This window comes from Priapulus caudatus, unplaced genomic scaffold (assembly GCF_000485595.1).
Source record: "Priapulus caudatus unplaced genomic scaffold, Priapulus_caudatus-5.0.1 Scaffold137, whole genome shotgun sequence".
In the NCBI taxonomy this organism is placed as follows: Eukaryota; Metazoa; Priapulida; class Priapulimorpha; order Priapulimorphida; family Priapulidae; genus Priapulus; species Priapulus caudatus.
The window spans coordinates 34,060-48,233 of NW_014577198.1; the positions used below are offsets into that span (position 1 = coordinate 34,060).

At 43.2% G+C, this 14,174-nt stretch overlaps 1 protein-coding gene across 1 annotated transcript in view; it reads left to right on the forward strand.

Annotated features, from left to right (window-relative positions):
- The first annotated feature begins 1,573 nt into the window (after positions 1–1,573).
- The window catches only part of LOC106806034 (prothoracicostatic peptide-like), a 79,921-nt gene continuing 67,320 nt past the window's right edge, over positions 1,574–14,174 (forward strand). Inside the window, exon 1 of the mRNA XM_014807877.1 lies at positions 1,574–1,737. The gene's annotated coding sequence lies outside the window, so the exon portion shown is untranslated. The remainder of the gene's footprint in view (positions 1,738–14,174) is intronic.

The window sequence follows — 14,174 nt, forward strand, 5'->3', positions numbered from 1 at the left end:
AGTATGTTTGCTGTGTTACTGTTTTTGTCTGTTGTGCGCCCGCGCGCGCCTTGTGTATGTGTTTTGTGCTGTAGTACGCGTGTGTGCTATGGTGTGTGTGGTGGATGTGTGCGGCGTGGTGTGTATGTGGGTGTGTGTATGTGTGTGTCGATGGTTGTGCTGTGTGTGTGTGTGTATGTGTGTGTGTGTGCTGTTGTTTTGTGTGGTGTTGTGTTTGTGTGTGTGTGGTGTGTGTGTGTGTGTTGTGTGTGTGTGTGTGTGTGTGTGTGTGTGTGTGTGTTGTGTAGTGTGTGCGCGGTTGCACGCGGGGGCGTATTTTGCTGAGTAAGTCGGCATGTGTTTAGCGTAGAAACCGAGTGGTTAATAGTGTGTGGGTGTATGCAGGGGGAGTGCATAGAAAGACTAAAAGAAGATGAGTACATGAGTGATGACGAACATCAATAATGATGCATAGACGCGAACGAGAGGAGAGAGGAGGAAGGGGAAGCGGGGCGTGGAGAAGGAGCTAGGAGAAGGAGGAAGCTAAGAAACTGAGAAAATGTGAAGGATAATGGAAGGGGATAAAGTAGCCAGACTGGAAAGATGCGGGATATGAACCAGAAAAAAGGCTAATGCTGTATAATGATGATGGCTCGACAACCCTAAAATACAAACATCGATTGCGCCGCGGAAAATTTGGCCTGCCACTAATGGTTGTTCACTCACCCACACATTCACATTGACAGGCATGCCACGCAGACAAAAAGACGGAGTCATGAACTTGGCTTCGCAGTAATCCGCCATTTGCATGTGCGACATAATCAAGATGGCAGCTGGTAGCTGTGCGTTTTAGTACACAGTGACAGGTCCATCAGCAACGATCTAGTCACTATAGGTCTTACATCTGAATGTAGCAACGCGCCAGATACGATGAACGATATAATGTAGCGAAGTGTTGTTTCTAGCAGATTAGAGCGAGCGTGGAATGTAAATAGTAGCCGGTCATTATAACACACGCATTACAGGGTGTCATCGGATGGGCTAATTAGTGTGCTAGCTAGGTGTACATGATGCTTAAGCAATAAGAAAAGTGTATAGCGATGCGCTACATTGAATACATTGATTATAAGTTTATTGCCATTCTTTCCATAGTCTCAATGTTACGAGTGTGTAATAGCGACATATTGCCCCGCCTATTAGTATGCAGGTGTATAGCGATGGTAACCAGTAAGCATGTATATAGATTATGGTAATCAGTGCACACACACACACACACACACACACACACACACACACACACACACACACACACTCACCCACTCACCCCCCCCCCACACACACACATCGCGTGCCAAACTTCACAAATCTGATAGCTTCAATTCAAAGGTTTGCCATGCATCCTTCCCCGTCGGCAGAGGAAACGCCATGCGATAGCAGGCCCTGCCTTGTCGTCGACGAAAAAACATTGCGGCGCGAGCGCGAGCACCCACGCAGCGCGGCGCGTCGCCACTGCGCCGAATCTGCCGGCGACCGTATTTAAATGTGCCGACTTGGCAGCCTCGGTTCATTTGCACACGTTGGAGAGGGCGTTCGTGCAGCGATTCGATCACAGACGATAGAGCGAGGCAGAGGCGACACAGCGCAGCGGCACAACGACGAGAGAGGATTACGCTAGAGGAACGAGACAGCGAGCGAGAGAGAGAGAGAGAGAGAGAGGAGAGAGGAGAGAGAGCTCTGTTACTGAACGGAAGGAAAGAGGTGAGTGCGTCCGCTTTCTCGCGAGCGCGCGAGCGTGTGATTTTTTCTCTCTCGCGCGCGCTTAGAAATCGCGTTCATTCAGAACACTGTCTCGCCGGCTTCGCTGTTGAAGGGCTGTGTGTAGTTGCTCACCTGATTTTATGCTAATTTCTCTCTAGCACTTCAAACGCGCAAGATTTTAACGAAGTCATTTCCTCTAATTATAACTAGATGGTTATTACTCTGAGAAGCGTGGACGTATACTCGCGTGGACGTGTGTGTGCGGATGTGTTCCTCTGCTTGGCTGTGCCTGTATAGGTGCGCGTATCCACTTGTACGTGTGTGCGCGCGAGTGTACGTGTTTGCGTATGTATGAGTTTGCTATTATAGGACTATGTTCATATACCTTTAACGTGCGTGTGCGTGCGTGACTGCGTGCGTGCGTGAGTCAGTGCGTGCGTGACTGCGCTTTCGTGAGTCCGTGTGTGCGTGCGCGAGTGCGTGTGCGCACGGGTGCGTGCGTGTATACGTATATATGATCATATCGTATGTATATATTGCATTTTACTGTACGGGAATAGCGGGAAATGAGCAGAAGTTTCGGACGTAATATTATCAACCTTAAAGATCTCAACCTTATCCCGGTCTCGCGATCACGTTTAGCGATTTAATATCGCAGCGATTACGTGTTTTGCCAGCTTTCGCGGCGCGGTTAAAGAATACTTTGCTGTTCATACTTTGCCGCGCGAAAACGGTTTGTCAGCAATCTGCGGTTTCCCTAGTGAGTAGCCACGTTGAAATCAAGTTCCTACATATGTTCTTGATCAAGTGATCGTAGTAGTTTCTTAAGCGCATTTTAAATGGTGAATTGAGTTTTTCTCTGCGGGAAGTGAGAAAAAATGCCAAACGAATCGCACTTTCACTCTAATTGCTTACAACTCTGTTCGCTAACACACTTTTTGCGTATGCTTCCGGCAAAAAATGGCATGTTTGTCGGGGAAACGTCCATTACGGTAAGCATTACTCCTTTCGCGTTTGGTTGAGGCAAACTGCTGAGTAAGATATACAGGCTTGGTTCTCCACTGCGCAATCTAATCTGTGCAGGAGCATTATTAGCAATCGGGAATCGCGACGCGTGCGTGACTTAGAGAATTGGTAACACTGCTATTTGAAGCCTTCTTAGGTAAGCGACTTCGCATTACACAACATGCAACATATAGCTGGTTACGGACAAAATAACTGACATTGCTTCTATATTCTATATTTATAAAGATGTCTGAGAGAGATGCATGCAGATAAAACAACCGGCATTGTTAATTACTTATATGATATTTGACATATCTGCTTACCTATATAGTATCTGATATATCTGCTTGCCTATATAACATCTGACATATCTGCTTCCCTATATAGTATCTGATATATCTGCTTGCCTATATAATATCTGACATATCTGCTTCCCTATATAGTATCTGATATATCTGCTTGCCTATATAATATCTGACATATCTGCTTCCTTATATAGTATCTGATATATCTGCTTGCCTATATAATATCAGGAGCGTATAATGACAAATATAAGGAGCGTATTTGTCATTATACGCTCCTGATAATATCTGACATATCTGCTTGCCTATATAATATCTGACGTAGTCGATGACGTATATAATATCTGACATAGATGCTTATTGATAAAATAGCTGACACAGCTGGTTACGTATATAATATTAATGATAAATAATTGCAAATACAAAATATCTGAAATAGCCGCCCACCGATATATACACGGCTAACTCTCTGATGTAATAGTTTATTGACTTATGGATATAACATACGTGATAGATTCTTACGGGTGAAATATCTGACACAGCTGATTTTGTGTTTAATATCCAGGCTAGATGCTTACAGACAATATATCTGTCATTAGAGATTACGTATTTAATATATCTTACCTAGATGCTTTCCGATAAAATATTTCACATAGCCGATTACAGATATAGAATATCTGACACAGTTGCGTATGAGTATGTTGGATATCGCAAACCTGATTGAATCGCTCCATTGATGTTTCATCATTACACCAATAAGCGTGACGTCACTAACGTGAAACTAATACATATTACATTCGCCTAATTAACGTGTGGCGAGCATTTACCGTATCTTATCACTGCATGCCTACCATATCATTTCACTGCATGCCTACCTTATCCTTTCACTGCATGCCTACTATATCATTTCACTGCATGCCTACCTTATCCTTTCACTGCATGTCTACCTTGTCATTTCACTGCATGTCTACGTCATCCTTTCACTGCAAATCTACCTTGTCTTTTCACTGCATGCCTACTATATCATTTCACTGCATGCCTACCTTATCCTTTCACTGCATGTCTACCTTGTCATTTCACTGCATGTCTACGTCATCCTTTCACTGCAAATCTACCTTGTCTTTTCACTGCATGCCTACCTTGTCTTTTCACTGCATGGCCATCTTATAATTTCACTGCATGCCTACCTTATCCTTTCACTGCATGCCTACCTTATCATTTTAATGCATGTCTACGTCATCCTTTCACTGCATGTTTACGTCATCCTTTCACTGCATGTTTACGTCATCCTATCACTGCATGCTCATCTCGCCACGACGCTATATACTATCGATACGATGTTCGTTTTTGCTTCTTACTCTTGTGATAGCGTTGACGGTATATGTGATTGTATTGCCGCCGCTTCCGTTGATATTTCCCCATCCCGGCGCCTGCCGCTCCAATGTTAGGCTGCGTAAATATTGCTTAATCATAGGAGGGCGACATAAACTTATTACCACCGTAGAATTAGGCACGCCACGAGCTGATATTACGCTCTAGGAGAGCATCAGTAATGACCGTTATCCCCACATGCTAAACACGTGCTCGTCGCGTGTGATTTACGGGTGCTTATGTTAGGAAAGGTCACGAGAATTAGCTCCTCGTCTTTGCTTGTAAACGGGCGCATGAAGAATGATTCATTCGCTGTCGCTCTCTCTATCTCTCTCTCTCTCGCTCTCTCGTTATTTTCTCTCTCTCCCTTCATCCATCTCTCCCCTAGCTATCTCTTTATGTACACAAACGCGAGCAAGCATATATATATACGTGATGGTGTGTACGTGTGTTTGTATTATGTACGTGTGATGTGTGTGTGTGTGCGTGTGTTTCTGGGGGGAGTACGTCGTTACTTCTGTTTGGATGGGTGTATGTACGCGCGGGCGCATATCTGACGACCTGGGTATATCTGTATGCGAGCGTGTATGTCAGGATGCATCTTATAGGAAGGACGATTTAATTATCATTCTTCAGTAGTTATCGCATTTAACCATGAACGCATTTGTTACAAAGCCTCTACATGTTTACAAACATATTTATTTAATTATTTATTTATTCATTCATTCATTTACTTATTTATTTACTTATTTCATATGCATATATTTATATATTACAGTGAATATGTGATTTAAGCTTCTTAAGATTACAGAGCTTATTTGCAAAACTGCCTATGTTCATTTTTTTCAAAAAGTGAGTTTAAACCACCAATGTATAGTATGTGAACATAAGTACCGTGTAGAGTACTTTCTTCTTAAAAAACAGCCTACATTATGCTTAAATCATTTATCATTATTATTTATTATTTCTTTTATCATTTCTCTAAAATGGACATAGGCAGGCATTTGCAAATAAGCTCTGTAAACTTAAGAAGCTTAAATCATATATTCATTTTAATATAAAAATATTACACCCACACAAACGTAGATATATATACGTTGTGTGTGTGTGTGTGTGTGTGTGTGTGTGTGTGTGTGTGTGTGTGTGTGTGTGTGTGTGCGCGTGCGCGCGCGCGTGTGTCTATAACATTTTCCACGTTGCGGTCATGAATGTTTCACGTGTTGCAAGCTTGGCGTCGTTGTCCGCCCTGCATATTCCAATAGCTGGTAATCAAGCTCGCTTACGAGCCCTCACTAACCTATAACTCGCTGGTGATTATTACTTACTCGCGACTACACGCATGTATCACTATCAGGTTTCACTTTTCTCGGTTCATCCGCGCCCCCGAGGGTGTGTAGGTCTTCGCGCCCTAGGCTTCGTTCGGTCGGTCCGCAATGGGCGCATAGCTCGCGATATCACCGGTAAAACTCCTATTCGTATTCCTCACTGTGTAGGCCAGCCGACAGCGCCTGCTGTCGCGCTGGCGGGAAAATTCCGCACAAATGCCTGCCGGGAGAGCTCGTATTTTTCATTTAGCCGGTTTAACCGGTCGTGAGCACAGATCTAGCCAAAGCAATCACTTTGTCGTCGATTTAACGAGTCAAGAGCGCTCACTTTTATAGGAATGCATTTTGCTAGATGTCGCTGGTGCCGCAATATGCGTTAGGTGTATATGCATGCGCTCGAGATTCAACGAATGACCGCGCTTAAAGGTGAACAACGCGTAAAAATATGAGAAAATTTTTATAGCGAAAAGAAGAGCTACCGACAAAGAGATACGCATATACATAAGTACGCAGCGAGGATGTGAGATATTAAGGCGGCACTAGCGAGAATGCGCAGCTAACATGGAGACGCTAACCCTATCAGTAAGCTACTTCACAATAAGTGAAGTTATTAAATTGCTAAACGAAATGCGTATATACCTGCACCGATCCTAAAAGGCGGTAGTAGACGCGCGCACACATTGACTCCATCCTCCATGATCGCAATCGCACGCATCTGTTCGTAAAAAGATGAGCCATTCGTGCACGTGCTATGGCCGTTACTATTTTAATGATGCTGACCACTTCTAATAGGACACACAGATACAAATAGTGACGTATCAACTGGTATCGTCTTGCGATATCGCATATGCAAGATTTACCACGTTGGTTCTTCCCTCTCCTTTGTCACGCCCTTTTTCCCCGCTCCTCTCGCTCTCTCTCTCTCTCTCTCTCTCTCTCTCTCTCTCACTCACTCACTCTCTCTATCTTTATTTATTTCTCTCGCTCGCTCTATCTTTATTTCTCTCTATCTCTCGCTCGTTCGCTTTCTCTCTCTCTCTCTTCTCTCTCTTTCTCTCTCTCTCTCTCGCTCGCTTTCTCTCTCTCGCTCTCTCTCTCTCTCTCTCTTCTCTCTCTCTCTTCTCTCTCTCGCTCTCTTTCTCTCTCTTCTCTCTTCTCTCTCTCCTCTTTCTCTCTCTCTCTCTCTCTCTCTCGTCTCCCCCCTTCAATTTACTGCCTCTCCAGCAGAGAACCAGCTCTGTTGTTTACGTGTATTGTAGTTTGGTCGTTCGTTCTCCACACCGAAGGTTATCCACATCGATATCAAAGTATTGCTTCTTGGTTTATGAACGCATATAATGTGGTAATCGATGTTGTTGTGGTTTTCTCATGTAACGTTGCCGTAGTTTATTGATTATCCTCGCAATACAATACAAAATCACAGCACCACCGTAATGGTGAATACGTACATTCGTGCAGCTCTCTCGTGCGGTTGATGTAGCCAGCTTCGGCGTAACTCGCTCCATCTGGTATCAAATATAACACAAAATCATGTACCGCTCGCTATACATTGTTATTCAAGACCAGTCTTTGCTACTGGCGAGATATTGAATCGAACAGCGGTTTTGCGTGACACGTGCCTTTTGGCGCACACGTATTTTTGCCTTTTTTTTTACATATTTACACGCATATTTGTTATTGCGGATTACGCATTCGTGGAAAATCATTATTCAGTTCTTTTGTGCAACGATGTCAATATTTATACAATGTGCTTTAAAATGTACTCGTCTCATCGCGATCAGCGGCATGCTCTTGTGTTTCATTTATACGCCATCTGCCGGTAGCTGTGTGGCGGCGATGAAACCCGAAGATGGTCTATACATCATGTTGACTGATTGAGATGTGCTATGTGCTTCTTTATTGGCACGACGCGGCGTGATGAAATGCCGTTTATACTATTGAAATTAGCTGTTGCCATTTTACCTATAACCGGGTGGGTGTTCATTCAGGAATATTGCTGCAAATTTCACTGCTGCCGGTTCTACGTCCTTCTTTTCTTTCTATTGCCCCCTCCTGCTCCTTCTGCTGCTCCTTCTGCTGCTGCTTCTGCTACTGGTCCTGTTCCTTCTGCTGCCGCCGCCACCGCTGCTGCTAAGATGATGACGACGACGATGATAATGATGTTGGTGATGGTGCTTCTGATGGTGAAGTCGCTGCCTTTGCAGCTGGCTGCTGTTGCTGTTGCTGTTGATGGTATTGTTGTTGTCGTCGTTGTTGTTTCTGCTGCTGCTACTGTTGTTGCTGCTGCTATGACCAGTGTTACCACCGCTGCTGTTGCTGTTACTCTAGTTGTAGCTACTCCTTGCCACACTACTACCTACGCACGTGCAATATGTTCGGCTTGCATCTATGATAAATACGACCTGCGCATATACGCTCGCCTATGACAATATTTGTCATAGGAAGAATCTTCCTGTGACAAATAATGTCATAGGAGAGCGTATATGCGTATGTCGTATTTGTCATAGATGCTAGCAAAACAGGCTGGCACGTAGCAACTTCGATCTATACACAATGAGAAAGTTTCTCTATTTGCTCTTATACCCGCCACGAGGGTCTGGCACATATCGAATGTCGCAAAATGGCGGTTTTTCACGCCGAAATCGAGTAGGCAATCAGACGCCACACTATCCAGAGCGCTGCCTCAGAAAAAACCGGCTGTGGTTTCCCGCGTGCGTGAACCGAACTCACTGTGAACCGAACCGTGAACTGTTTTTTGTTGTTGTCAATGTATGGCGCTGATATCGGCCCACTAATGGCGACAACTCCAGCTAATGGTGCCATTACTCTAGTCTATGTAACGAAGAACCGTTCGATTGTACTGAAGCCACGTCCCTAAAAAACGCAATAAAGCATACGCTTTAGGTAAAAAAAGGCTGTTGTAAACTTGAAATCTTAGAACTGCATTAGTCCCGTCCCGTATTAAAGCTTTGATACATTTTCAAACGGCACAATGTGGTTACACGTATATGGCTCTGTCTGTCTCGCTCTTTTCTATCTTTCGCGCTCTCTCTCTCTCTCTCTCTTTCTCTTTCTTTATATCCCCATTTATCTATCTATATATCTTTCTCTCGTTCTCTCTTTCTCTCTTTCTTTCTTCTCTCTTTCTCTTTTTCTCTCTTTCTCTCTTTCTCTTTTTCTCTCTTTCTCTCTTCCTATCATTCTCACACCCTCCCTTTCTCTCCCACTCTATTTCTCTCTCTCTCTCTCTCTCTCTCTCTCTCTCTCTCTCTCTCTCTCTTCCTCTTGCACTCACTCTCCCCCTCTCTGACTCTGTTCCTCTTTCACTCACTTATGCTGCAAATGATGGCGCACGCACCGAGCCTGTAGTTTGACACTATAATTTACTAACCAAGCCTAGACAATCTAACATGGAACCATAATTACGTCTTTGAAGTTTGAGACTACCGAGTTATGAATGCGTGGGTAGAATTTCAGATGTTTTTGACATCAGAAACAACTGTAATTTTATTTTGAGTGATCGCTGAGCACTGTGAAATCAGCAGCGTGTGTAAACAACAGCCGACTGAGTTTGACATAACCGCTGTGACACCATTCGCTTCAAGGACATCGTCGAAAAATGCTAAACCAGGGCGGCAGCCATTTTATATGACAATTATTTGTGAGATGTGTTCGGTTATTCATACGGAGAATCGGTTTGCATCATAAATAGATTTGTTTGAAATTTGTCTGAATATTTGACCTGTAAACTACCATGAACAGCATGAGGGGCGCAGGCGTAATACCACACGCTATCGAATATGTTATTGCATATCTTTATATTTTATATGACAGATCACTGTCTTAATAACACTTGGTCGCTATTTTCTCACGCGATTCACTATTGTTTTTTATTACATGATTCAATTTGTGTCATATATTTGTGTACTGTCATTCCTTCAGAACCTTTTCACTGTCACTCTTCACCCTCTCTCCCGCCCCGCGCTCTCTCTCCTTCTCGCGGCTCTCTCTCTCTCCTGCTCATCTCTCCTCTCCTCTCCTCTCTCACTCTCCCTTCACTCTCTCTTCTCCTCTCTCATCGCTCTAACCCGTGGTGTATGTGTGTGTGTGTTGTGTGTGTGTTGTGTGTGTGTGTTCTGTGTGTTGTGTGTGTGTGTGTGTGTGTGTGTGAGCGAGCGATGCGTGCGTGCGTGTCGTGCGTGCGTGAAGTGCGTGCGTGTGTGTGTGTGTGTGTGTGTGTGTGTGTGTGTGCATGTGTGAGTGGTGTGTGTGTGTGCGTGCGTGTGTTTGTGTCGTGCGTGGTGTGTGCGTGCATGTGTATGGAGTGGTGCGTGTGTGTGTGTGTGTGCGTGTGTTGTGTGTGTGTGTGTGTGTGGGCTGCATGTGTATGAGTTGGTGGGGTGGACTTGCGTGGCGCCCGTGCGGTGAAGTGTGTGCTGTGTGCGATGTGTGCGCGCGCGTGTGTGTGGTGTGTGGGGTGTGTGTGTGTGTGGTTCGCGTGTTTGGTGTGCTGTGTGTTGTCGTGGATGTGTGTCGTGTGTGTGTGTCGTGCTGTGTGTGTGGTGTGTGCGTGCGCGCGCGGTGCGCTCGTTGCGGCGTGAGTGTGTGAGGGGTGCCGTACGCGTGCGCCACCGTGCGCGTCGAGTGTATGTGTTGTGTGTGGGTGTGGTGTGTGTGTGTGTGTGTTTGCGTGCGCCGTGCGCGGTGAGTGTGTGTGTGTGTGTGCGCCCGTGCGCGTGAGTGTATTATGTGTGTGTTTGTGTGTGTGTGTGTGTGTGTGGTGTGTGTGGGCGCGGCGCGCGCGGCGCGACGTTGTGTGTGTGTGTGTGTGTGTGTCGATGTGTGTGTCGTGTGTGTGTGTGCGCCCGGGGCGCGTGAGTGTATAATACTGTGTGTGTTTGTGTGTGTGTGTGTGTGTGTGTCGTGGTGGTGCGCGTGGTGTGTGTGGTGTGTATGTGTCGCTGTGTGTGTGTGTTTGTGCTGTGTGTGGTTCGCGTGTGTGTGTGTGTGTGTGTGTGTGTGTGTGTGTGTGTATGTAATTGGTGTGTGCGTGTGTGATGTGTCGTGTGTGTGCGTGTGGTGTGCGTGCGCCCGGTGCGCGGATGTGTGAGTGCGTCTCTGCGCACGTGTGTCTGCGGCGCATGCATGTGTGGGCGCTAGGTGGGTATTTTACTGTGGTTCTCACTAGTTATCACAATTATATGTATTTATTACGATTCTCATGCTTTCCGTAGAGCTATCGCGACACAAAATGTCATAAATTTATGATTCCTTATACAACACCTAATCATATGAGGCGTTCCGAACATAACTTGCCTAATATTAATAGGTGATGTCGGTGAGGCATTAAGTGATTTGATGTATATAGATACATGAGCAAACGGTTCTCATAATTCTATTGAAACACTCTGCTGATTCGATATCCCGTAGAATGTCGGAAAGATACATTACAATGACGCGGCTTTACCGCTAATAAATTCTATTAAGAACACTCATTTTAATTATGGCTACCTAATAGAAGACAATTTCCTGACTAATTTGTTTATAGCTGTTTCACACAGCAAACAACTCCGCAGACTCTCCAATTAGCGCGCACGAACCGTAAGGGAGGGAAGGGGAACGCAAGCAACAATTCCACTCTTGCAACTATCATACCGAGCTACACGTAAACCCATTGTCATAGGCTTATTTTCGTATGCGTGTATGAAACTATAAACAACGACTTGCTACGTACAGTAAGCAATGATTTCATGTTATTGATACTTCTATTTACTAACCTGGTATTGGCTGGCGTGACAGCGAATGTCAGACAGTGAGACAAAAACTCTCATAGAATCTTCCGCCAACCATTGTTATATACAGCCAGATAGTGATATCACATAAATTGAAATTGATGTCACATTATTCTCGTATCATCGCGAGATTGCCAATTGAAACAGCTCATAGAATAGCTACCTCCGTCTCTACAAGAGAATACCATCAATTTCTATTTCTTTTCTATTATTCTATTTGGTACTCTTGAGAATTCCACCATCTATGTACGCAGTAAGCAGAACAGCTTACGGTACGGAATCGCGATGCCTCTTTTGTCATAACTAATGCGTTTGCTCGTAGCGTCTTTTACAAGTATTTTTCCGCGGCAAAACACCATGTCCCGTTCATTATTACCTTGTTCTAATTGATATCATATATACTATATCAGTTTAAAATCTTTATCTATTTCAGATGTGTAATTGTCGCTTTCCCTAGTGTAATATTACAGTTTCACTAGCTAATTGTTACTTTTAGATGTGTTTGAGAAAAATAACTTTAATCTTGCAAGATTGCTGAAATGTTTTGGAAACGCCATTTTAGCAAAAGAAATATCGTAATTATAATCTTGTGTTGCTCGCGTCCAAAGTTGGCGTTAATCATGTTTTGGCGTTCCTGGACTCCACGAAACAACGATTTGAAAAGGAGAGTCGTGCGACGAGTGACGTTTGGAAATCTTACATATCGTCGTGCTAAAAACAGACAAGGCACCAAACCCTTGTAACTTGTAATTTTTCAGGCACCGGAAGTTCTATGGTAAAATTTGTTACAATTTTTGTTGGCATTTTTTTACATTAAAAGTAAGAATAACGGGCTAAACGTAATCGTCCAATTCTTACTTGATAGAGATTGTTTTAGATGTAGTTAAAAGATTCAATGAAAACCGTGGACTAGATTTGATATTAAGTGTTCCGACATTAATTGCTTGCTATGGCTATGTATGCCACGAGTGATATGTTCACATCGAACAATATAATAAAATAAAAAGTATAATGCAGCAATTTAACCAATAAAAATGAAAAAATTACTTTTTTTCCTTTGTTTTCTTTTTCTTTTTTTACTAATTACGGTGAAGTAATCACTTTAATGCCACGTCAACGTGTGTGCCATTAGGACAGGTGATGTATGGCGTGCCAACGAAAGGGGTGCTACGGCGTCAATCGTGAGCAGCAATCTGCATGATTTTCCACAGAACTACTGAGATAGGGATTCTTGTGAACCGGGCCGAAATAACAAAAACGAGGAATGTGTTGAAGAACGACTGAAAGAATAAAAGTGATGGGTTAAAGGGTTAGGGCTTTTAGGCGTTAGGGTTAGGCTTAGGGTTAGGGTTAGGTTAGGGTTAGGGTTAGGGTTAGGTTAGGGTTAAGGGTTAGTCGCGGTGATGGACGCCGGTGACGATACACCCTTAATCTTTGATTTACCTAGAAATACATAAACATTCACAGCGACAACATTGATCGTGAGAAAGCAAGCAGATCATCAAAGTTTATAATCGTATATATAATATATATATAACATAGTATATAAATAGATAGATAGAATAGATGATAGATTAGATACGATATACTGTATATACTATCGTAATTCATCGCGACTATGGCAAATATAATTACTCCGCCAACGGGTTGGCAAGGAGGTTATGTTTTCACACTGCGTGGCGTTTGTTGGTTTGTGGGTCTTGTGTAGAGCCTAACTGGGAAAAAGTTATGACGGATTGTCATAAAATTTTCAGATAAGTCTGATAATTGCCTAACTTTAGAAGCTTGATTAGATTTGGGTGTGATCCGGATCAAATTAATTAATTAATTTAAATTTTTTAAGATAGGTCAGAAATGGGTAATTAGCATTGAATACATTTGGTGGTGATCCGGATGCCATTAAATTTTTTTTTTTTTTTAATTAATAATTTCATTTCAGGATAGGTCAGAAAATGAGGTAACTTAGCATTCATTACAGTTTTTGTGGGTGATCCGGATCCAATTAATTATTTAATTAATTAACTTAATTAATTAAATTAATAAAAATTTTCAATCATTGGCAATAGTTGCTTGTCAGGTGTTAACAAAATCTGCAATTCCATTACGATAAGAAACCAAAACCAGGTAACATTTTATCATGGATTTAGCCAATTGTAAAGCTGAAGCTGAAACGCACACCCAGCAACGTTAAGAAACTGCAAGTGAAACCAGGTAATGTTATGAGCCTATGTCGCTCATACAATGACATCAATCAACTGGTACTTGGGCGGAGGTCTGCGCTCATCCGAGTGCTCTAGTTAACTCATGCAATCTCCAGCGAGGTTCGTTTGTGACGCTGAAGCTCTCGAAACACAAGAGACAATAGAGATGGCTCATGCTAGCTAGGAAATGCTATCACAGTTTGCATTATCTCATCGTGACACTGGACAAATCGACGTTACAAAACACAGTCCAATGTGCGATCCTCGCTGTTGACGTGGTGAATTTTATACAAACAGTAAAGCGATAGAACGATACCGCGAGTAAGCTAATTCCATTATCCCTAAATCCCTACTATTATATGAAGAATCCACGATGAAAGTATAATATAATATATATATATAATAATATTAATATTTAAATGAAATGTCAAGGCATACGAA